This window comes from Sminthopsis crassicaudata, chromosome 3 (genome assembly GCF_048593235.1).
Source record: "Sminthopsis crassicaudata isolate SCR6 chromosome 3, ASM4859323v1, whole genome shotgun sequence".
Classification (NCBI taxonomy): Eukaryota; Metazoa; Chordata; class Mammalia; order Dasyuromorphia; family Dasyuridae; genus Sminthopsis; species Sminthopsis crassicaudata.
The window spans coordinates 404,498,620-404,522,198 of NC_133619.1; the positions used below are offsets into that span (position 1 = coordinate 404,498,620).

Consider the following 23,579-nt stretch of genomic DNA (forward strand, 5'->3'; position numbering starts at 1 on the left):
GTTCCTTAAACTATTATGGCAGTATGGTGGTGCATTTTGCCCATCTGTGTCTTATTTTCTTTGAGAGGGGGTAATGATGAGGTTGAAAAACCCACTTAGATTTTAACTCCTCCTTTGCCTCTGATTTTCTCGCTTTCACTTACCCACTGCCTTCAGTAAGATTTCCTTTGGAACTAAAATGTCACATGCTTGCATTTTGCCCCAGGGATGAGTTTAATTTGGAAATTTTGAGCCATGTCACTTGAGGTGTTTTTGAATTAGGTAAATTGGAGGGGAAAGGATCCTTTGCCTGGACTGTCTAGCTGAACTACTGTTAATTACAATATATACAGGCTCATAACAGTTGGGGGAAATTCTGTCTTTGGATAATTGCATTCTTCTTGGTATGACTTCAGTAGGAATGGCATATCTCCTTTTTTATTATGTTTTCTTTCTCTTTTTAAAATAATGAATTGCCTAACATTTTGGCTATAAATTTGGAATTTAGATGAGACAAATGGTAACAGATACATCGAATGCTACAAATAGGAAGCATGATTATGTTTCCAAAAGAACATTTCACAGCTTATCCTGCATTTTAATGTGACCTGATGATTGGAGAAGCCATTTCCCAGGGAAAGTTGGGCCAGCATTGACTTCACTTTTAATCTAACAACGAGTTAAGGTTCAATATGGGAAAAGAAAATGTTTTTTGGTGAGGAGGAGGGAAGGAAGTGTTCAAAACTGTCCAGACCAGATAATGATTTTAATTGTCTTTTAATCAATGATAGATAATTACATTAAACCTCAAATTAGCTAACACATGAAGGACTTCATTACAACAGGCCCAGGCCTCCCCAGATGTTCTTCCTGTATAGAAGACAGTTGTGTATCATAGGACTAGGCTACAGTACTTTTCCCCTCCCTCGCCCTTTTGGTTTGTTGGCAGCTACTGTACCTCATGATTTAAACATGGACATTTCTAATTAAATGAGAGCTCAGCTGCATTCTTGAACTAATTTATAACATTTGATTTGAAATGTAATAGTTTCAATCTTCCTCTGATTAAAAACAGTCATATACTGTACATGGTTACTATTTTGATGCTCCAACATGCAGTTTTTATTTTTACATTCCCCTTTCTACACAGCTGTTCAACTAATATCTTCCAATATTTTTTAAATTTTTGTTTTTTGGTAACAGCATGTTCATAAGGCAGAACTATTCAAATTCCACAATACTTAAGTTCTCAAAAAAGTGGTGGGATATTTTCAGCTCTTAGAGGGAAAACCTTCATAAAGAAGTCAACCATGGTATTTAAACCAATGATTAGATATAGATGCTGTTTGTTTTATATTGAAATGGAGAGGTAGAAAAGGATGAGGATTTTCACAAGTCACTAAATCATAGTAGGATTGCTGAATGTTTTGTAATTTATAAATGTCATTCCAACTGTCCTTTCTTTTGTTTCTCTTTTCTCCCTTTAAAATCTTGAACCCTGAGCTGAACACTGCCTTCCACCTTAAATCTTTTGATTCCTTGTCCTGCCGTCACTTACTTTTTGTGTTCCAGATCCATTGCTACTGAACAACAGTGTTAGAAGCCCCACAAATGTGCCGAGGCCCTTACAAATTTGTTATCCAATCTCAACTGTTGTTGAACTTATTACTGAACACTAATTCTTTTTCTCTTCCCTAATTTGATCATTACTCCATTTCTCAGCATATGTTCTAAACCTTCTCTTTTCAAAACATGTACATCATCTTCTGTCTTAGCAGAGGACCTTATGTCATACTTCATTGAAGAAATTGGGGCCATATGTCTCAAGGTCTCTCTTTTTCCCAGTGCTGTACTTCAAATAATATCTACATCACTCCACACTGTCTCCTTCACTCCAGTCTCAGAGGAAGAAGTAAATCCCTAGGCCTCTACTTATGTTTTTTATTCTAGTATCTTCTATTTCAATGAACTTGTCCCTATAATCCTATCTTTAATTTTTAATTTCTCCTAATCTTCTATCTTTACTTCCAACAAACAAGCTTTGATCTCTCACTTTAAAAGATTTCATTTCCCTCTATTATATTCTCAAACTATATTGTATCACATATTTTTTTTCCCACAGCCAAATTTCTAAGAAAAAGAAAAACAAACAAAAAGAGATAATGCCTCCAATTCTTTCAGTCTCACTTGCAATTTGACCTGTAGCATCATCATTCAGCTAAGACTTCTTTCTATATGGAAATATAATTGCACTTCTTATTTGTAGCGTTTGTCTATAACATTACTAATGATCCTACCCAAGCCAATTCTAATGGCTTTTTCTTAGTACTCTTACTTCTTGACCTCTGCAGCATTTGACACTATTAATTGCCCTCTCCTATATACTCTCCCTTCTCTGCAGCTATTCTCTCCTAACTTGTTCCTAATTGGTTGTTCCTTTAACAGTCTCTTGATATAAACATCCGTCCTCCCATCTATATCTATGTGCATCCTAAGTCCCTCTTCTCTCTTATTATTAGACTCTTCACTATCTCATCAGCTTTAGTAAATTCAGTTATCAACTCTCAATAATCATCTCCCACATCTATATTTCAAACCTCCATCTTTCTCCTAGACATAATCCCATATCACCAACTGTATAATGAACATCTCCAACTCAACATCCCATTGGAGTTTTAACTCAATATGTTCAAAATGAAACTTCCTCCCCCAAAAACACCCTCCTTTTTTTTTTTCTTTGCTGAAGTCACAACCATACTTCTGGTAACTGAATTTTTCTACTTTATAGTAATTTCCTACTCTCCTTTCCTTCACTCTTCATTTCCAGTCTATTGACAATCCTTGTTGATTGTTCTGTGCAATCCCATCTGAACCCTTTTCTCCACTTGTGCAGCCACAGGCCCTCATCACCTCTCACCTGGCCTATTGCAGTAACCTTCATCCAAAATCTCTTTTCTATTATATCCTCCACATTATTGCCAAGTAAATATTCATAAAGCACAAGTCTGACCTTGTAACTTCTTGCCTCAAGAAGCTTCATTGGCTTCACTTCTTTCCAATGATAAAATGTAAACGTTTGCTTGATTTTTTAAATTTTTTGCCATCAGATCCAGTCTTATTTCACAATACTCTCTTTTCTGCACTTTATGTTCCATAGAAACAATCCTACTTGCTGTATTCTATTCTATTCTAGTACCTATAGGTACCATTCATATATCATTCCTAGAATGTTCTCTTTTCTCCCCCTTTTTGAGAATTCATGAATTCTTTCATGGCTTAGATTAAGTATTATCCCTTACAGGAAACCTATCCTGATTCTCCAAATTACAACTGCCACCCCTAAAAAAATTGTATTTACATTGTACATATTTTGCATTTGATATTCTATAAATGGGAACTCCTTAAAGGCAAGGACTGTGTTTTTGTTATTGTTGTTGTTTGTTTGCTTATTTGTTTTTATATCCCTAGCACCCCAGCACAATGCCTGATACTTATTAGGTACCCAATAATAGATGCTAATAATAATAATAACAAATATTAAATAGAAATATTATTGGACAAGATGAGAAGGAACCCTTTGGTTTATATTATGTTTGCTTCATGTTAAAGACAGCCGGTTAGCCTGTTCTCCATTTTGTCAAATTAGGGTTCTTCTGCTATTTAAAGGCCAGTTTACATCTTATACATTGTATAAAATTTTCTTGTTGTATATAGAAATTTAATGTTATTTGTGCTTTAGTACTAGTGTATTTATGTAAATACATTTATTTAGATGCTGTTTATCTTTCTCCAAACATTTTTTTTTTCCAACTCTTCTTTGGCATTTGTCTGTAGATCTATCTTCAAACTCTCCCAAAATATAGTCTCATTATTATAGTTACCCTTCATATTTAGCAAAAACAAAAAATACCATGACTTGGTGAACAACTAACTTTATTTTTTTCATACTTGACTCTATCTTTGAGTTGTTTCTAAAAATTAAATCTACCTTCCAAGAAGGAAGATGAGGATACCAATGAGGATATTAGAAACAATATAGGAGTTCCGGCCAAGATGGCGGCGTGGAGAAAGACAGCTGCTTGAGCTCCTTGTTTTCTCTCAGAACTTACTTCATGGCAAGCCTCAGACTTAATGCTTGACCCAGAAAGAAATCCACAAATAATCACCAAGAGAAGACATCCTTGAAATTCACCAGAAAAGGTCTGTGTTTGCTCGGGGGAGGGTCAATCAGACTGGGCGCAGACTGAGGGCAGGCAAGCCAGAGCGGGGCAGGCAAGCCAGAGCGAGACAGGCAGCTCACACAGCTCAGACCAGAGGGGGAGGGGTACGATCTCTGCTGTTTCTGCGAAAAGGCTTTTACCTCAGTGTGGATACTCCATCTTGGCAGCAAGCCAGGAGCAGCAGAGAGGGTGTAAACACTGGAGATGAAGATTAAAACCCCAGAAAGCCAGCATCTCTCAGAACCCGGCCACCCCCAAACCTCACCTGGACTGACTCAGTGCATTCTCAGAGCCTCAGAGAGCAGACTCAGTACAGTCATTGCTGTTCTGTTAGTGGCTCTCTGCTGCCCTACCCCCAGTCTGTAGAGAAAGCCCATTAATACCATCCAGCCCCATCCCCCACAAAACAGACCAATTGTTTCTCTTGTCAATTTGTTTTGTTCAATTCCTACTCTGACAAAATGAACAAAAAATTCAAAAGGGCTCTAACCATTGACAGCTTTTGTATGGAGAGAGAGCAGACTTCAAACACTGAGGAGACTAAAAACAGACTGTCCTCAGAGGAATCCCCTAAGGGGGATATGAGCTGCTCCTCATTACAAAAGAATCTCATAGAGGAACTCAAAAAGGCTCTCACAAGAGAGCTGGAAGAGAAATGGGAAAAGGAAAGGAAGCTTGGCAAGAGAACCTGGAGAAGTCATCCCATGCATTTAAAGACAGAGTGGATAAAGAAATCAAATCATTGAGAAACAAGATTAGTGAGCTGGAAAAGGTAAACAACTCTAAGGAAAACAGGATTAGTGAGCTGGAAAAGGTAAACAACTCCAAGGAAAACAGGATTAGTGAGCTGGAAAAGGTAAACAACTCTAAGGAAAACAGGATTAGTGAGCTGGAAAAAGAAAACAGCTCTCTAAAAAATAAAATGGATAAAATGGAAAAAAATTTCATAGAAGATAAAAACTCAATTGGACAATTACAAAGAGATATAAAAAAAGTGAGTGAAGAAAATACATCATTGAAAATTAGACTCGAACAAGTAGAAATGAATGACTCAAGGAGAAACCAAGAAGTAGTCAAGCAAAACCAGAGAAATGAAACAATTGAAAAGAATGTCAAGAACCTTACTAGAAAGACAACAGATCTTGAAAACCGATCCAGGAGAGACAATTTGAGAATAATCGGACTCCCTGAAAAATGTGAGGAAAAAAAGAGCTTGGACACCATTTTCGAGGAAATTATCAAAGAGAACTGCCCAGAAGTTGTGGAAACAGAGGGTAAAATAGACATTGAAAAAATTCATCGATCACCTATTGAAAGGGACCCTAAAATCAAAACGCCAAGAAATATAGTGGCCAAGTTCAAGAACCAACAGACAAAGGAAAAGATATTGGAAGCTGCTAGAAAAAAGCAATTCAGATATGGAGGATCCACAATAAGGATAACCCAGGATCTAGCAGCGTCCACATTAAAAGAACGAAGGGCCTGGAACATGATATTCCGAAAGGCTAAGGAACTTGGTATGCAGCCAAGAATAACTTACCCAGCAAGAATGAGCATCGTTTTCCAGGGAAGAAGATGGACATTTAACGAAATAAATGAATTCCATCTATTTTTGATGAAAAAACAGACCTACATAAAATGTTTGATCTTCAAATACAGAACTCAAGAGATTTCTAAAAAGGTAAAAAGAAATCTTGAGAACTATACTTCTGCCAAAAAAAAAATGTAAAGAACATATGTACAATTTGTCTTAGAAACTAAAGGTGGAAAGGAAATTATATCATAAAAAAGTGTAAAGTGGTGGTACTACATCTCATGAAGAGGCAAAGGTAACCTATTATATCTGAGAGAAAGAAAGGAGGGAGATGAACATAGTGTGTATCAATAGACATATTCGATTTATGGTGAAACTTCTTCCACTTCATTAAAAAGTGAAAAGGAAGGAGTAAGCTAAGGGGAAGAGAATACAGAAATTGTGAGGAAAAGGGGTAAAATAAGGGGAGGAACTTTAAGGTGGGGGAGGGATCCTAAAAAGGGAGGGCTGTGAAAAGCAAGTGGTGTTCACCAGTTTAATACTGGGTAGGGGGGTAAGAGGGAAGGAAAGGGGAAAAGCATAAGCAGGGGTTAATAGGATGGCAAGCAATATAGAATTAGTCCTTCTAACCATAAATGTGAATGGGGCAAACTGCCTCATAAAGAGGAAGCAGTTAGCAGACTGGATTAAAAGTCAGAATCCTACTATATGTTGTTTACAGGAAACACACCTGAAACAGGGTGAGACATTCAAACTAAAAGTAAAAGGGTGGAGCAGAATCTTTTATGCTTCAGGCAAAACCAAAAAAGCAGGAGTAGCTTTCCTCATCTCAGATCAAGCAAAAACAAAAATTGATCTAATTAAAAGAGATAAGGAAGGCCATTATATCCTGCTAAAGAGCAGCATCAATAATGAAGCAGTATCAATATTAAACATATATGCACCAAGTGGTGCAGCATCTAAATTCTTAAAAGAGAAATTAAGAGAGCTGCAAGAGGAAATAGATAGCAAAACTATAATAGTGGGAGATCTCAACCTTGCACTCTCAGAATTAGATAAATCAAACCACAAAATAAATAAGAAAGAAGTCAAAGAGGTAAATAGAATACTAGAAAAGTTTGATATGATAGATCTTTGGCGAAAGCTAAATGGAGACAGAAAGGAATATACTTTCTTCTTAGCTTGGAACCTATATAAAAATTGATCATATACTAGGGCATAAAAACCTCAAAATCAAATGCAGTAAGGCAGAAATAGTAAATGCATCCTTTTCAGACCATAATGCAATCAAAATAACATTTAATAAAAAGCCAGGGGAAAATAGACCAAAAAATAATTGGACACGAAATAATCTTATACTAAAGAATGATTGGGTAAAACAGCAAATCATAGACATAATTAATAACTTCACCCAAGAAAATGACAATAATGAGACATCATACCAAAATGTGTGGGATACAGCCAAAGCAGTAATAAGGGGAAGTTTTATATCTCTACAGGCCTACTTGCAGAAAATAGAGAAAGAGAGGGCCAACAAAGTGGGCTTACAACTAAAATTGCTAGAAAAGGAACAAATTAAAAACCCCCAAACACAAAACTTGAAATTCAAAAAATAAAAGGTGATATCAATAAAATTGAAAGTAAAAAAACTATTGAATTAATTAATAAAACTAAGAGTTGGTTCTATGAAAAAACCAACAAAATAGACAAACCCTTAGTAAGCCTGATTAAAAAAAGGAAAGAGAAAAAGCAAATTGATAGTCTTGAAAATGAAAAGGGTGAACTCATCACTAATGAAGAGGAAATTAGAACAATAGTTAGGAGCTACTTTGCTCAACTTTATGCCGATAAATTCGATAACTTAAATGAAATGGAAGAATACCTTCAAAAATATAGCTTGCCCAGATTAACAGAGGAAGAAGTAAGTAGTCTAAATAGTGCCATCTCAGAAAAAGAAATAGACCAAGCTATTAACCAACTTCCTAAGAAAAAGTCCCCAGGACCAGATGGATTTACATGTGAATTCTACCAAACATTTAAAGAACAACTAACTCCAATGCTATGTAAACTATTTGAAAAAATAGGGATTGAAGGAGTCCTACCAAATTCCTTCTATGACACAGACATGGTACTGATACCTAAACCAGGTAGATCGAAAACTGAGAAAGAAAACTATAGACCAATTTCCTTAATGAATATTGATGCTAAAATCTTAAATAAGATATTAGCAAATAGACTTCAGAAAATCATCCCCAGGATAATACACTATGACCAAGTGGGATTTATACCAGGAATGCAGGGCTGGTTTAATATTAGGAAAACTATTAGTATAATTGACCATATTAATAATCAAATTAATAAAAACCATATGATCATCTCAATAGATGCAGAAAAAGCATTTGATAAAATACAACATCCATTCCTACTAAAATCGCTTGAGAATATAGGAATAAATGGACTATTCCTTAAAATAATAAGGAGCATATATTTAAAACCTTCAGTAAACATCATATGTAATGGCGATAAACTAGAACCTTTCCCTATAAGATCAGGAGTGAGACAAAGTTGCCCACTATCACCATTACTTTTCAATATAGTACTAGAAACTCTAGCCTCGGCAATAAGAGCCGAGAAAGAGATTCAAGGAATTTGAGTAGGAAATGAGGAAATCAAATTATCACTTTTTGCAGATGACATGATAGTATATTTAGAGAACCCCAAAGACTCTGCTAAAAAACTGTTAGAAATAATTCAGAATTTTAGCAAAGTTGCAGGATACAAAATAAATCCACATAAATCCTCAGCATTTTTATACATTACCAACACAATCCAACAGCAAGAGATACAAAGAGAAATTCCATTCAAAATAACGGTCGATAGTATAAAATATTTGGGAATATATCTACCAAAGGAGAGTCAGGAATTATATGAGCAAAATTACCAAACACTTGCCACAAAAATAAAGTCAGATTTAAATAATTGGAAAGACATTCAGTGCTCTTGGATAGGCCGAGCGAATATAATTAAGATGACAATACTCCCTAAACTAATCTACTTATTTAGTGCTATACCAATCAGACTTCCAAGAAACTATTTTAATAACCTAGAAAAAAGAACAACAGAATTCATATGGAACAACAAAAGGTCGAGAATTTCAAGGGAAGTAATGAAAAAAAAATTAAGTGAAGGTGGTCTAGCTGTACCTGATCTAGAACTGTATTATAAAGCAACAGTCACCAAAACCATTTGGTATTGGCTAAGAAATAGACTAGTTGATCAGTGGCATAGGTTAGGTTCACAGGGCAAGATAGTGAATAAAAATAGCAATCTAATCTTTGACAAACCCAAAGATCCCAAATTTTGGGATAAGAATTCATTATTTGACAAAAACTGCTGGTGAAACTGGAAATTAGTATGGCAGAAACTAGGCATGGACCCACATTTAACACCACATACTAAGATTAGATCAAAATGGGTCCAAGATTTAGGCATAAAGAACGAAATCATAAATAAATTGGAGGAACATGGGATGGTTTACCTCTCAGACTTGTGGAGGAGGAAGGAGTTTGTGTCCAAGGGAGAACTAGAGACCATTATTGATCACAAAATAGAACATTTTGATTACGTCAAATTAAAAAGTTTCTGCACAAACAAAACTAATGCAAACAAGATTAGAAGGGAAGTAACAAATTGGGAAAACATTTTTACAGTTAAAGGTTCTGATAAAGGCCTCATCTCCAAAATATACAGAGAATTGACTTTAATTTATAAGAAATCAAGCCATTCTCCAATTGATAAATGGTCAAAGGATATGAACAGACAATTTTCAGATGATGAAATTAAAACTATTTCCACTCATATGAAAGAGTGTTCCAAATCACTATTGATCAGAGAAATGCAAATTAAGACAACTCTGATATATCATTACACACCTGTCAGATTGGCTAAGCTGACAGGAACAAATAACAATGAATGTTGGAGGGGCTGTGGGAATACTGGGACACTGATGCATTGTTGGTGGAGTTGTGAAAGAATCCAACCATTCTGGAGAGCAATCTGGAATTATGCCCAAAAAGTTATCAAAATGTGCATACCCTTTGACCCAGCAGTACTACTCCTGGGCTTATATCCCAAGGAAATACTAAAGAAGGGAAATGGACCTGTATGTGCCAAAATGTTTGTGGCAGCCCTTTTCATAGTGGCTAAAAACTGGAAAATGAATGGATGTCCATCAATTGGAGAATGGTTGGGTAAATTATGGTATATGTATGTTATGGAATATATTATTGTTCTGTAAGAAATGACCAACGGGAGAAATACAGAGAGGCTTGGAGAGACTTACATCAACTGATGCTGAGTGAAACGAGCAGAACTAGGAGATCATTATACACTTCAACAATGATACTGTATGAGGATGTATTCTGATGGAAGTGGATATCTTCAACATAGAGAAGAGCTAATCCAATTCCAATTGATCAATGATGGACAGAATCAGCTACATCCAGAAAAGGAACACTGGGAAATGAGTGTAAACTGTTATTTTTACTTTCTAAATCCAATTCTTCCTGTGCAACAAGAAATTCGGTTCTACACACATATATTGTATCTAGAATATATTGTAATATATTTAACATGTATAAGACTGCCTGCCATCTGGGGGAGGAGGTTGGGGGAGGAAGGGAAAAAATCTGAACAGAAGTAAGTGCAAGGGATAATGTTGTAAAAAATTACCCATGCATATGTACTGTCAAAAAAAAAGTTATAATTATAAAATAAAATTAAAATTAAATTAAAAAAAAGAAACAATATAGTATGGTTTCTGAAGGCAATTCTAGCAGAATTCCAAAGAAATGTTCTAAACAATGGCAGTATTATTTAACTAATTATATAGCCTTTCTAGGGGACTACTTGGAAAGAATAGTGGTCATTCAGACACACAACTTATATTTACAGAAGACTAGTTATATTGCTTTATAATTTAAACTCTTTATACTATCTTTTCTAGTAAATTCCTATAGTTTAGTTGGGTACCATGAGCAAAATAAAAACTAAAAATAATTGTGGATAATAAAGATAAACAGAACACAATGTATATAAAGAAATATCCCCCCTGCTTCATTGTAAATGAATACCATATCTGCTGAAAGTTGGTTGAGCATAAATCCCTGAATATTTTTTTTCTGTTAAACTAAATTGTTCAGGTTTTGACCTATTATTATCTTTTTTTTTCAATATGGCATTTTATTTACCAGATATATACATGGGTAATTTTACAGCATTGACAATTGCTAAACCTTTTGTTCCAATTTTTCCCCTCCTTCTCCCCCACCCCTTCCCTCAGATGGTAGGTTGACCAATACATGTTAAATATGTTAAAGTATAAATTAAATACAATATGTGTACAAAAAGAATCAGACTTTGAAATAGTGTACAATTAGCCTGTGAAGGAAATAAAAAATGCAGGCCGACAAAAATTAGAGGGATTGGGAATTCTTTGTTCATAGTCATATAGACTATGTTCATAGTCGCCTCCTTGAGTTCTTTCACTGGGTGTAGCTGGTTCAATTCATAACTGCTCTATTGCAACCGATTTGGTTCATCTCGTTGTTGAAGAGGCCAATGTCCATCAGAATTGAACATCATATAGTATTGTTGTTGGAAGTATATAATGATCTCCTGGTCCTACTCATTTCATTCAGCACCCGTTCATATAAGTCTCTCCAGGGCTTTCTGAAATCATTCTTTTGGTCATTTCTTGCAGAACAATAATATTCCATAACATTCATATACCACAATTTATTCAGCCATTCTCCAATTGATGGGCATCCACTCAGTTTCCAGTTTCTGGCCACTACAAAGAGGGCTGTCACAAACATTCTTGCACATACAGGTCCCTTTCCCTTCTTTAAAATCTATTTGGGATATAAGCCCAGTAGTAACACTGCTGGATCAAAGGGTATGTACATTTTGGTAACTTTTTGAGCATAGTTCCAAATTGCTCTCCAGAATGGCTGGATGTATTCACAATTCCACCAACAATGTATCAGTGTCCCTGTTTTCCCACATTCCCTCCAACATTGCACATTATCTTTCCCTGTCATTCTAGCCAATCTGATAGGTGTGTAGTGATATCTCAGAGTTGTCTTAATTTGCATTTCTCTGATTAATAATGACTTGGAGCATCTTTTCATATGGCTAGAAATAGTTTCAATTTCTTCATCTGAGAATTGTCTGTTCATATCCTTTGACCATTTATCAATTAGAGATGGCTTGATTTGTTATAAATTAGAGTCAATTCTCTATATATTTTGGAAATGAGGCCTTTATCAGAACCTTTGACTATAAAAATGTTTTCCCAGCTTGTTACTTCCCTTCTAATCTTGTCGGCATTCGTTTTGTTTATACAAAAACTTTTCAATTTGATATAATCAAATTTTTCTACTTTGTGATCAATAATAATCTCTAGTTCTTCTTTGTTGACCTATTATTACCAAACTAGATGAACCAGAGTACTTATGTGCAGGAGTCCAGCTCCAGTGAAAAGTAAGAGTGTGAATCTGAAATGAATATCCAAGGCCAGGCAGAAGTATGCTTTATAAACTCCTTTTATTAATCTGAGAACCAGGGTTTATATACCTATTAAGCTAGTGTTACATCATCATTAGCTATCTTTGGGTGATATCATTCATATACTTTCCAGGGTTAATTTACAAACCATATTTTGACATTTCTATATCCATTTTAACTATCAGTACCAAGATACTTATTGAAACAATATAGTACCTAAGAAATGGCTGTCAGGTAGAATATGAAATGAAAGAGCTAAACTAAGTTCAGCAAGAACAGAACAAGCCAGAATCACCTTTTTTTACTTTTGGACTATTACTCAATTGCTAGAGCAGAGTAGTGCTATAGAAATAGTTCAGGTTTCAACAAGTGGTTGATAAAAGTATCTCTTGTTCTTCGTGTGAGAAAGGTGCAGAGATGTGGTCTAAATACAATTGTAGTAAAACTAAATAGATTAGAAATCTGTTGAATGGTTGGACTTAAAGAATAATTATACATTTAACTGGGAAGGAAACCTCTAATATAGAGCCTTAGGGATCTATACTTAGTCTTCTTATTATCATTTTTATTAATCACTTGGAGAAAGGTAAAAATGGGAATTCTTGTCGAATTTGCTAAGATAACATGGCATACTCAGGATGTAAAAATATTTGTAAATATATGTAAAAAGATCTCTAATGGAGAGCCTCAGGGATTTACACTTAGTCTTCTTATTATCATTTTTATTAATGATTTGGATAAAGACAAAGACAGAATTTCTGTCCAATTTGTCAATGAAACTATGGTAACATGGATAACTAATATACTGGATGACATAGTAAGGATGTAAAAATGTAAAAATATGTCCTGATAGCCTAAGATGTTTGGACACAATCTAATAATATAAAATTTAATAAAATTAAATATAATTGATTTAGAGTCATAGATGATAAGATCATGTAGTAGGGAGACACTACATATGCTTTTTAGTTCAACTCCCTCATTTTGCAAATGAGGAAAAGGAGACCTTGGAGACTAAATAACTTGCTCAAAAACAACAACAACAACAACAAAACATGCAGTAGTAAACACCAGGGGAAAGAGAGGGCCTCAGGTCTTTTGATTTCAGAACTGGTATTCTTTCTATTGCATTGTTTTCTACTTGGGTTCAGGAAATTGACTTTACAAGTAAAATATGAAAGATGTATACAGCAATTTGTCTGGAAAAAAAAACAAACAACAAACAACCTGGGGATTTTAGTGAGCCACAAGTTTGATATAAGTCAACATTAGGAATTTATAGCCAAGAAGATGAATTCAATCTTAGGCTACATGATATGATACATCTTTCAAGATGATAGTTTTGCTAAACAGAGAACGGGTAGATTGCACAATAGTTAGAATATCAGTCTTGGAGTCAGGAAGGCTCATCCTTATGAGTTAAATCCAACCTTGGACACTTAGTAGCTGAGTGACCCTAAGCAGGCCATTTATCCCTATTTGCCTCTGTTCCCTCATTTATAAAATGAACTGGAAAAAAAATTGGCAAATCACTGCAGCATCTTTGCCAAGAAAGCCCCATGTTGAATATGACTGAAAAACAACTGAACAACAAAATACCTGACTAGATGACATCTAGATATTGAGTTGATTCTAGCTTATTGAGATAAGCTAGAAAAATGGACAAAGGAAGGCCATCAGAATAGAGGTTTGAGACCATGATGTATGAAAATCAGTTGAACAAATTGATTATATTTAAAATACATAGGAGAAGATTCAGAGAGGACATTATAGCCGTCTTTAAAATGTGTAAAGGTTATTTTGTGGAAGTGAGATTAGACTTTTTCTGTTCAATCAGAAAAGGCAGAACCAGGTACTGTGGATGAAAGTTCCCCATAAAAGGAAATTTTGGCTTGATGCTAGTAACAATTTCCTCCAACTGCTGCTATTGCAAAGCAGAATGAGCTTTGTCTGTATGGAGACAGTGGATTTCCTCAAGGAAAGACTAGGTGACTTTTTGTTGGGTGTGTTGCAAAAGGTCATAATGTCAGGGACTTAAGTTAGTTTAGATGGTCATTAATTCTCTTCCAACTCTGAAATTCTGTTTCTTTGGTTTTTTCTTGTCTGTTCTCCTTTAGGATGAATAATGATAATTTCTTTCACTTTTTTCTCATCTGTATTATTCTCAAGCCTTAAGTTGTTTTGTTTTCTTTTTATACTCTGTGAATTCTGTACATCTCAAATTAAAGAATCCTAAACTGGATATAATATAAAAAGGAAAAAAAAAGAAGATAACTTTGACCAGTGCAGAAGCTAGTGTATGATTATGTTATGGTTTCCATATGTGATGTTCTTAATTTTCTTTTGAAGTGTTGCTCTGTTGTTTCTTAATGACAAAAACATTATAGTATATTTATAGAATCAGATTTTAAAGCTGGAAAGAACCTTGGAGAGCATTTGGAGTCATCCCTTCTATGTTACCAGTAAAGAGTGACTTGCCTAGAGTTTCACCCAAAGCAAGAGGTAGAGCTAGGATTCCAAACCCAACTCTCCAACTCCAAATCTAATGCTCTTTCCATTCTACAACACTATCTATATTATTGACCTACTCCAAAGCTGCCTGTCCTTATCCCTTAATCCATGAAATTTGCTTTTATTTCTCAATACAATTTTATTCTGTTTTCATCTACCCTCTTTCCTGATTTTTCAGAGTAATTTTTAATTGATTTTTTTTCTTTCAGGAGTTTCTCTTAATATTATTAGAATAGTTTTGGGACATTTTATTTGGCTCATCATCCCAAATCATTAATTAAAATTATTTTTTTTTGAATCTCTGATTTATGATTAGGCTTTTGCAAATTTTTAAAGAATGTTTTTCTGAAGATTTTTTGGACACTGCAATATGCCATACTCTCATGTTTTTTTTTTTTCCTATTCAGGGCTTTTGCTTCTAGACTCACCTAATTTTGGAGTTGGAAAGGTTGTCAGTTGCCATATAGTCCAATGCTTTCTGGAACAAGAATGCCCTCTCTACCATACTTAACAAATGATCATCCTGTCTTTGCTTGAAGACCTCCAGTGAGGAGGAGCTCAATACCTCTTGAGCCAACTCATTTTTCCTTTGAGGTAGTCCTCATTACTAAGGACATTTTTTCTCATATCAAATCCAATTTTTTCTCTTTGTAACTTACATATATCACTTGTAGTTGCAGACTATGAGTCCAATGAGAATGCATCTAATCCCTTTCCCATCTGACAACACTTGTCAACAAATAATATGCTCCTGCATGTGTGAACCCTTTCCAAATGCAAAACTGCAGGGGCACAGTTCTCAGTGGTAGCATTGTATCAGAGCCATGTGATTTTATTTGGAGATTTGCCTTTTGGTTTAAGGTATTGATATTATATGCTAGAGAGGCCTGGTGCTCTTGAGGTCATTTAAAGAGAAGGTGCTATATTCACTTTTGAATTCTCTATCCAGTTAAAATATGCAACTTGTGTATCTCATATCAATTACTTTGATTAGCAGTCATCAGCTTCCATAGGAGTAGATTCAGCATGGTGCTTCTAGTATTTTTGTGGCTGAGAGGAAAGATGCCATGATGGATTCACAAGGCATCAACACTATTGCATGGTAGTCTCGGTACCCTTTGATTACCTATTACAGACTGTCAAAACATAGGCTGATCTGGCAAATCAAGAACAACTTTTCACTTCAAAGCTTGAATCTACTCTGCTTCTTCAGTTGCTATGGAGATGGTCATATAAAAGCAGCCTTGTATTTGGTTAGGGATAGGAGGTTTTGGTATTTTCAGAATCCGAGCTTTGTTCTATTTTTCTTTTTTCCCATAGTCCTACCATTGTCATAACTTCTGAAAATAATGATTTACTTTACACATAGATTAATTTTAATCTGTAATAGAGTACTTTAAGAATGACCTCCACCTGTAGTACTTTAAAAAGGAGAAAAACAAATGGAACTACAGAATTAAATGAAATAATGTAATAACTCTTATTTGTATAGCATCTTATTGTTATAGGCCAGAACTTGAAACAAAGTGCTTAGTTCATACCTTTAAAGGAATTCACACGTCAGTTCACACCTTTAGAGAGCACATATGAGGAGGAGATTCACAAGTTGAAGAGATTCATAAGTCCAAGAGATTCACAAGTTGGGCAGAAATATAAGCAAGAAGCTCTCAGCGATAAGCCCACTCTTGGACTTCTGGAGATTCACAAATCAGAAACCCACAAGCCCACTCTCTGGGAGGAGGAATCAAGATTCATTCCAACTTCCACCTTTGTGCTGACTGGAGGCTGAAGGACAAACCTTTGAATTAGGAGACATTCAGAGGGAGCTCTTGGAACCAAGGAGAGAGATAAGCCTCTAAGAAAGCTAACCGGATCCCAAGAAAAGAGACAAGACTTTGAAGGACACAATAAAGAAGTTGGACTTTAACTCCTGGCTGCATTTGGGATTATTGAACTGAACTGAAATTAAGGCTACTTCCAGCAGCTCCCCAAGAGATCTGCTCCCAGAGAACATTATACTTTAGGGAAGAGAACATTACACCTTATAGTTTATAAAACACCTTCCTCATAGCCACTTCGGTTTTATCATTTACATTTTGCAGAAGATACAGTGGAGACCCTCAGAGGTTAAATGATTTGACTGTATCCACATGACTATAATAAGCTTTTTAGTAATTAGTAGGTACTCCTACTAGTCAGTTTTCCTGACCCTCCAAGTCAGAGCCCTTTTTGTTAAATTATAATGTTTTGAAATTATTATTTTGTGACAAAGACAGGTTTTTAATCATTTTAGTAAATTTAACACTCACAAAGGATAGTTAGCTGTTTGATGGCTAATAAATGCAAATTGCTGCAGGTTTGGTGACTTTTATAAGAATCTCTCCATTACCTTAAGATAGTGAGGTGTTAATAACAGGGAGAAACAGGTAGAGTGAAAAACTAAACCAGCTAATTTCATAGGATTGATTTTAGATTCAAATGAGAGAGTGTTCATAAACCCATTGTAAAAATTATATAACATTATATAACATTAATCCAATCTTACCCAATTAGAAATTCTGCATTAGCTAGGCCAATCATGAATTTGGGTTTCTCTTACCTTATGGAAAGTGTCTCATTGATGTGGGATATCTCATTATTTGGAACATAAAGATTACTTGGCCCTGTACACTTCCTTGTACAAATCTCCCTAATAATGTAGAAGTTAATTTCCATATAAAAATTGAGTAGCCAATACCTGTCCCCATACTGTCCACACCTATACCCAATGGGCGTTTCTTAGGATAGTCTGTATTAAGCCAAGGAGTCTTTAAAAAGGGATCACCTTCACCAATTCTGACCCATGATAGAAGTTTTGCAATATCCAAAGCTTACATTTGCTCCTTTGCTTTCTGGTCATTTTGGTTGAATTTGAACTTTGGTGGACTCTCAGACATTCTTAGAGAATAGGGTCAGTTACATGAAAAAAAGTATAGAAAGTAAAGTATAAAACCAGACCAAAAGCTAAGATTTCCTTTCTTCTTTTAAAAAATGAATCAAAGCACCATGGTGCTGAGCCAAAGGGTTGTTTTCAATGGTCTATAAATTTAGTGATGAGCCTAATATTCCTTGACTTTGTCATTTTCCCCTTGAGATTTGGATACTTTTGTGCATTCAGTTTTAGAGGTAAGTGTATTGGAAAAGATTTTGTGTTCATGACAGCTAACAACAGGCTGTATAAATATGATGAAGCAGCCTCTTCTATCCAAGTAATATACCCTGTGCTCCTTCCTAGAGTTTATGATGTGCTCTAGTATCAAGGAAATCAAACCTGAACAACTATAAAGAAACTATTTGGTAGTGATCTGGCCCATGTGAATTTTTTTGGGGGGATAATTTAGGACTCAAAAAAAAGTCCTTAGAGTAATGAAGGAAAATGTTATAATTTGAAAGAGTTTGAAAACATCCAGTTTAGATCAATAAAGCACATAAAGGAAAATTGCCCAAATGAGGAGGATGTTATTAAGTAACTATCTGCACCTCATGGCTTTTCCTCCTTCTCAAACTCTAGAAGAGAGATTACAATGGGTTCACCATATAGGTTCTCTTGAAACTTCTCTGTTCTCTTGAAACTTCTCTGTTCTCTTGAAACTCTCCTGCTCCTACTTTTCTTCAGCTTCTCCTGTTTTGGTCAAGGTCTCAAGTAGAACAAGAAATTAGAGTCAATAGATAAAAGGTTCTTAAATGGCAGTATTTTCAGTGTGGACTAGGCTAAGAACAGAGTCAGAGATTCTGTTTACTACAAGTATTTCTAGCACTAGAAAGTGACTCCTCTCTAACTCAGCTTTATGTCTCTGTCTCACATAGTGATAGCATGAGGGTAAATGAAGCTAATCTGTGAGCTTTTATTGATTACTTAATATGTTCTTAGCTCTGTTGTATGTTTTAAAGAATACTAGAAACTATCTGACAGTTTTTACCCTTAGGGAACTTAAGATCAAATTTAGGAAAAAAGATTTACATATAAAAATCATAAACACCTTGGGATCAGAAGATACCTTAATGTATTCTCTTCCTTTTAATAATGATGATGATGATGGTCACATTTGCAAAGCATTTTATATATGTTATCTCATTTAATCCTCTCAATAATAATTATCCCCATCTTAAAGATGAGAAAACTGAGACTGACAGAGATCAAGTGACTTTAGTGGGCACAACTAATTAAGTTTCTAAGCCAGAATTTGAAAATAGGCCTTCCTGATTCCAAGTTTACATTCTATCTATTCTAACATTTATCTTTCTTTGTAAACATAGGGAGGATACTTGAATGATCTCACATACAGGGAGTACATGTGAAGGTTCACACATACAGGAAACGCATGTGACCTGAGCACATGTAATGAAGCCACAAATATAGGAGCCTATTTGTGGACAGGGCACATGTGTGTGGTGGGGTAACTAACACTTCATATACTATAAAGTAGCCAATTTTGGTGTTATTGTGTAGCTCTCTGCTTCCCTCTGGTGGTCACTGCCTCTCAGCCTTTTATGGGGCATCATGTCATCTGTTGGGAGCCTCCATTGCTTTCTAGCTACAGTTTTTGCTAAAGTACATTTGGCCACAGCCTATTTGGACTTGGGGCACAGAAGGTAGTAAAACCCTCCAAGGAAAGGAAAGGTTAAACTCTTTTAGTCTAAATAGCCCAAGGAGGCAATGACAACCAAACCCAACTAGATAATTAAAGAAAGCCAGGAGAAGTTCTCAGTCTAAGATTAAATCCAATCTGGCTACATCTTCCTTTGTTGCTGGCTCAGAGTCCCTGCTCCCAGCCAACCATCTGACTTGGACTTAGAAAATTTCTTTTAACTTCCATCAAATCACTAATTGTTAGAATGTATTCCTTCAGACCACTGCAAAGATGCTACCTAAAAATGCCTTAAGGGAAGTATGTGGAGCTGAGGCAATGATGATTCTGTTTGCCATGAAAATCTGGGACAAGAAAACAAAGAGCTAAGTCAAATATCTGCCCTACATTATTTGTTCTACATTCCTGCATTTATCATGCATACCTGTCAACAAAAGGTTGCTGTTGTTTATTTAACATTGAAATGTCAGTGATAAAACTGAAGGATCTTCTTATTAGATAAAATATATTATTTCTAAAAAGAAGTAAAGTACAAGTGCACATCTAAGTGCCTATTATGTGAGAATTAAAACCATGGAAATGAGTGTACACAAAGTGTAGAGAGAGATGAGAAGAGATAGAATGACAAAATCTTGGAGTACATTCAGTATTAAGTGATGAAAGGAGAGTGAACAGCCTATGAAATAAAACTTATTGAAAAGGTACAGAGACAATACTATATGGTAGCCAAGAGAAAAGGGAGTATCAAGAAATAAAGGATGACCAGCAGTATCAAGGGGGAGTTGAAAAAGTTAGGAATGGAAAAATAAAATCATAGGATCTTAGAATGAGGACTGCAAAAAAAATATAGGGAGAATCTAGTCCAATTTCTCAGTGTTATAAATGAAAAACTCAAGAATTTAAGTGACTTGCCTAATATTCTTTTTGACAAAAATTATAGATGGAAAATTGAAATCTGAATCTACAACTTCGGACTCTAAATCTAGAACTCTTTCCATGACACTGTATTGGCTCCTTCTTGTCATTGGAACTAGATGAGTTTCAAAATCCTTTTTAGATTTAAATTCCATGGTTTTCTGGTTTGGTGAATAAAGAGGTCAATGATAACTTTACAAAAGTTAGTTTAAATTTTTTTTTGGTGAAGATGAAAATCATATTTTAAGGGTTTGAGAAATAAATGGTTATTGAGAAAGTATAGGAAAAGGCAGTGTAAGCTATTCTACCCAAATGTTTTTCATAGAAAAAGAGAAAAATGATAGGAATAGTTTGAGGGAAATGTTGTCAATGGGGTTTATATTTTTAAGATAGAAGATACCTGAGCTTGTTTGTAGGCAGTGTTGCAACAATCAGAGGCAGGAAAGTTGAGTGATAGGAGGAATAATGGCAGAATCTACCAATATTTCCTAACGATGTTCTCAGTTTCTTTCATGCCTTTTGGTAGACAATAAAAAATACATAAAATCAGGGAGATTTAGAATCTCCTGTGTCTTCTAACTGTTGGGATTGACTATATTGACAGGAAGATCAAGAGAACCAGATGAGAATGGAGTGGGTTTCCCTGTATAGTTGTTTTTATGTCCCTTATTGTTTGGGATACTGGAAAAGTCTTTTGGATTAGCCTTTATGTAAAGCTACTGAGGTCTTTGGCACAGAATAGATCAAAAGTCTAGGTGATAATGACTCTATAGAAAGACATGTATGCTGTTTTTAAGCCAATAATCATTTATTTATTTTTACTATAATATTTTATTTCTCCCACAATTACTTATTAAAACAAATTTTAAACATTTTTTAACAAAAGGTTTGAGTTCAAAATTCTATCCTTCTTTTCTTCCTTCTTCTCTCCCTGATAGGCAAGTAATCTGATATAATTTATGCATGTGCACTCATATAAAATATTTTCATATTAGTCATTTCGTACAAGAAGATTTGAATAGGAAGAGAGAGAGAAAGAAAAGAAGAAAGAAAAGGAAGAAACAAAAGAGGAAAGGAAGAAAGGAAAAAATGATATGCTTTAGTTTATGTTCACATAGTACCAGTTCTTTGTCTAAAGGTAGATACTGTGCTTCATCATTTAGTCCTTTGAGATTGTCTTAGATCATTGCATTGCTGAAAAATAGCTAAGTCAATTTACAATTCTTCATTGTATAGTATTGCTGTTAACTGTTTACAGCCTTCTCCTGGTTCTGCTCACTGTACTTTATATTAGTTCATAAGTCTTTCTAAGTTTTTTCTGAAATCATTCTGCTTTTCATTTCTTTTACTATAATAATATTTCACCACAATCACACCACAGCTTGTTTAGCCATTCCCCAATTGATGGGCATTCCTTTTATTTCCAATTCTTAGCTATTATAAATATTTTTGTACAAATAGATCCCCTCACTTTTTGTCTTTGAGATATAAACCCAGCAGTGGTATTGCTGAATCAGTGTTCCAGTTTTCCCACATTTCCTCCAACATTGATCATTTCCTTTTTTTGTCACTTTAGTCAATTTGATAAGTATGAAATGTACTTCAGAGTTGTTTTACTTGCATTTCTCTAATCAGTATTTATTTAAAGCATTTTTTCATATGATTAAAGATAGCTTGGATTTCTTTGATTGAAAACTGCCTGTTCATATCCTTTAACTTTTTATCAATTGGGGAATGACATGTATTTGCATCAATTTGACTCAGTTCTCTTATCTTTTTGAGAAATGAGGCCTTTGCCAGGGATACCTATAGATTTCTCCCCCTGTTTTCTGCTTTCCTTTCCTTTCCTTAATTTCCTTTTAATTTAATGGTTTTGTTTGTGGGAAAATTATTTTATTTTATTTTATTTTACTTTATATGAAGTATTTATTTTATAGAATCAAACATATTTATATCAAATATAATCAAAATTATCTATTTTACATTTTGTAATGCTCTATATAATTTTTTGATGCTAAATTCTATAAACCTAACAAATAAACTATTTCACATTCTCTTATTTTATTTACGATATCACCATTAATGTGTAAACCATGCACCCCCCCTCTCCAAATTACAGTCTTTGAACTCCAGGAAGTTGCATTTTACAAAGGATGATGCATTCTGCAAGGATGATGTAGACAAGTACCTGTGTTACAAAGTAGAATGTGATTGGGACAAAGGAGAAAGAAATGCAGACCATGTGCTCTAGGAAAATAGGATGATAAAGAAACTTTAATTTGGCAATATGGAGGTGGAGAAATCAGAGAAGGCTTCATGGAAGAAATGATGTCTGTTCTCAACTTTGAGGGTTTCACTAGGCAGAGATCAGGAAAGAATATACTCTAGTATGGTATGTAAGGGATGCCCTGGAGGAGTATAAGTTGAAAACTGCTAAACACGACTGGGGAATATCTGATAGGCTCATTTGAATATATTATGCCCTTCATGAAGGGAAAAGAATAATATCTTGGAGCTTAGCAAGCAGCCCCTTATGCTCTAAAGCTCAAAAGGACAAGTGGTTCTAAAATTGAGGAAAATACAATGTAGAAATAGCTGAATATTGTATCAAGGCTAGGTAGGAAAGGGAAGGAGGCCAGAATGGAAGAGAGAGCTGAGCTCAATACCTTCCACATAAGGAGGCTGAATAACCCAGGATCTAGCAGCGTCCACATTAAAAGAACGCAGGGCCTGGAACATGATATTCCAAAAGGCTAAGGAACTTGGTATGCAGCCAAGAATAACTTACCCAGCAAGAATGAGCATCGTTTTCCAGGGAAGAAGATGGACATTTAACGAAATAAATGAATTCCATCTATTTTTGATGAAAAAACCAGACCTACATAAAAGGTTTGATCTTCAAATACAGAACTCAAGAGATTTCTAAAAAGGTAAAAAGAAATCTTGAGAACTATACTTCTGTCAAAAAAATACATAAAGAACATATGTACAATTTGTCTTAGAAACTAGAGGTGGAAAGGAGATTATATCATAAAAAAGTGTAAAGTGGTGGTACTACATCTCATGAAGAGGCAAAGGTAACCTATTATATCTGAGAGAAAGAAAGGAGGGATATGAACATAGTGTGTATCAATAGACATATTCGATTTATGGTGAAACTTCTTCCACTTCATTGAAAAGTGAAAGGGAAGGAGTAAGCTAAGGGAAAGGGAATACAGTAATTTC

At 34.9% G+C, this 23,579-nt stretch overlaps 1 protein-coding gene across 5 annotated transcripts in view; it reads left to right on the forward strand.

Moving 5' to 3' along the window:
• Nucleotides 1-23,579, forward strand: part of FTCDNL1 (formiminotransferase cyclodeaminase N-terminal like) — a 119,766-nt gene that overhangs the window by 68,064 nt on the left and 28,123 nt on the right. The gene's annotated exons all lie outside the window — the stretch shown is intronic.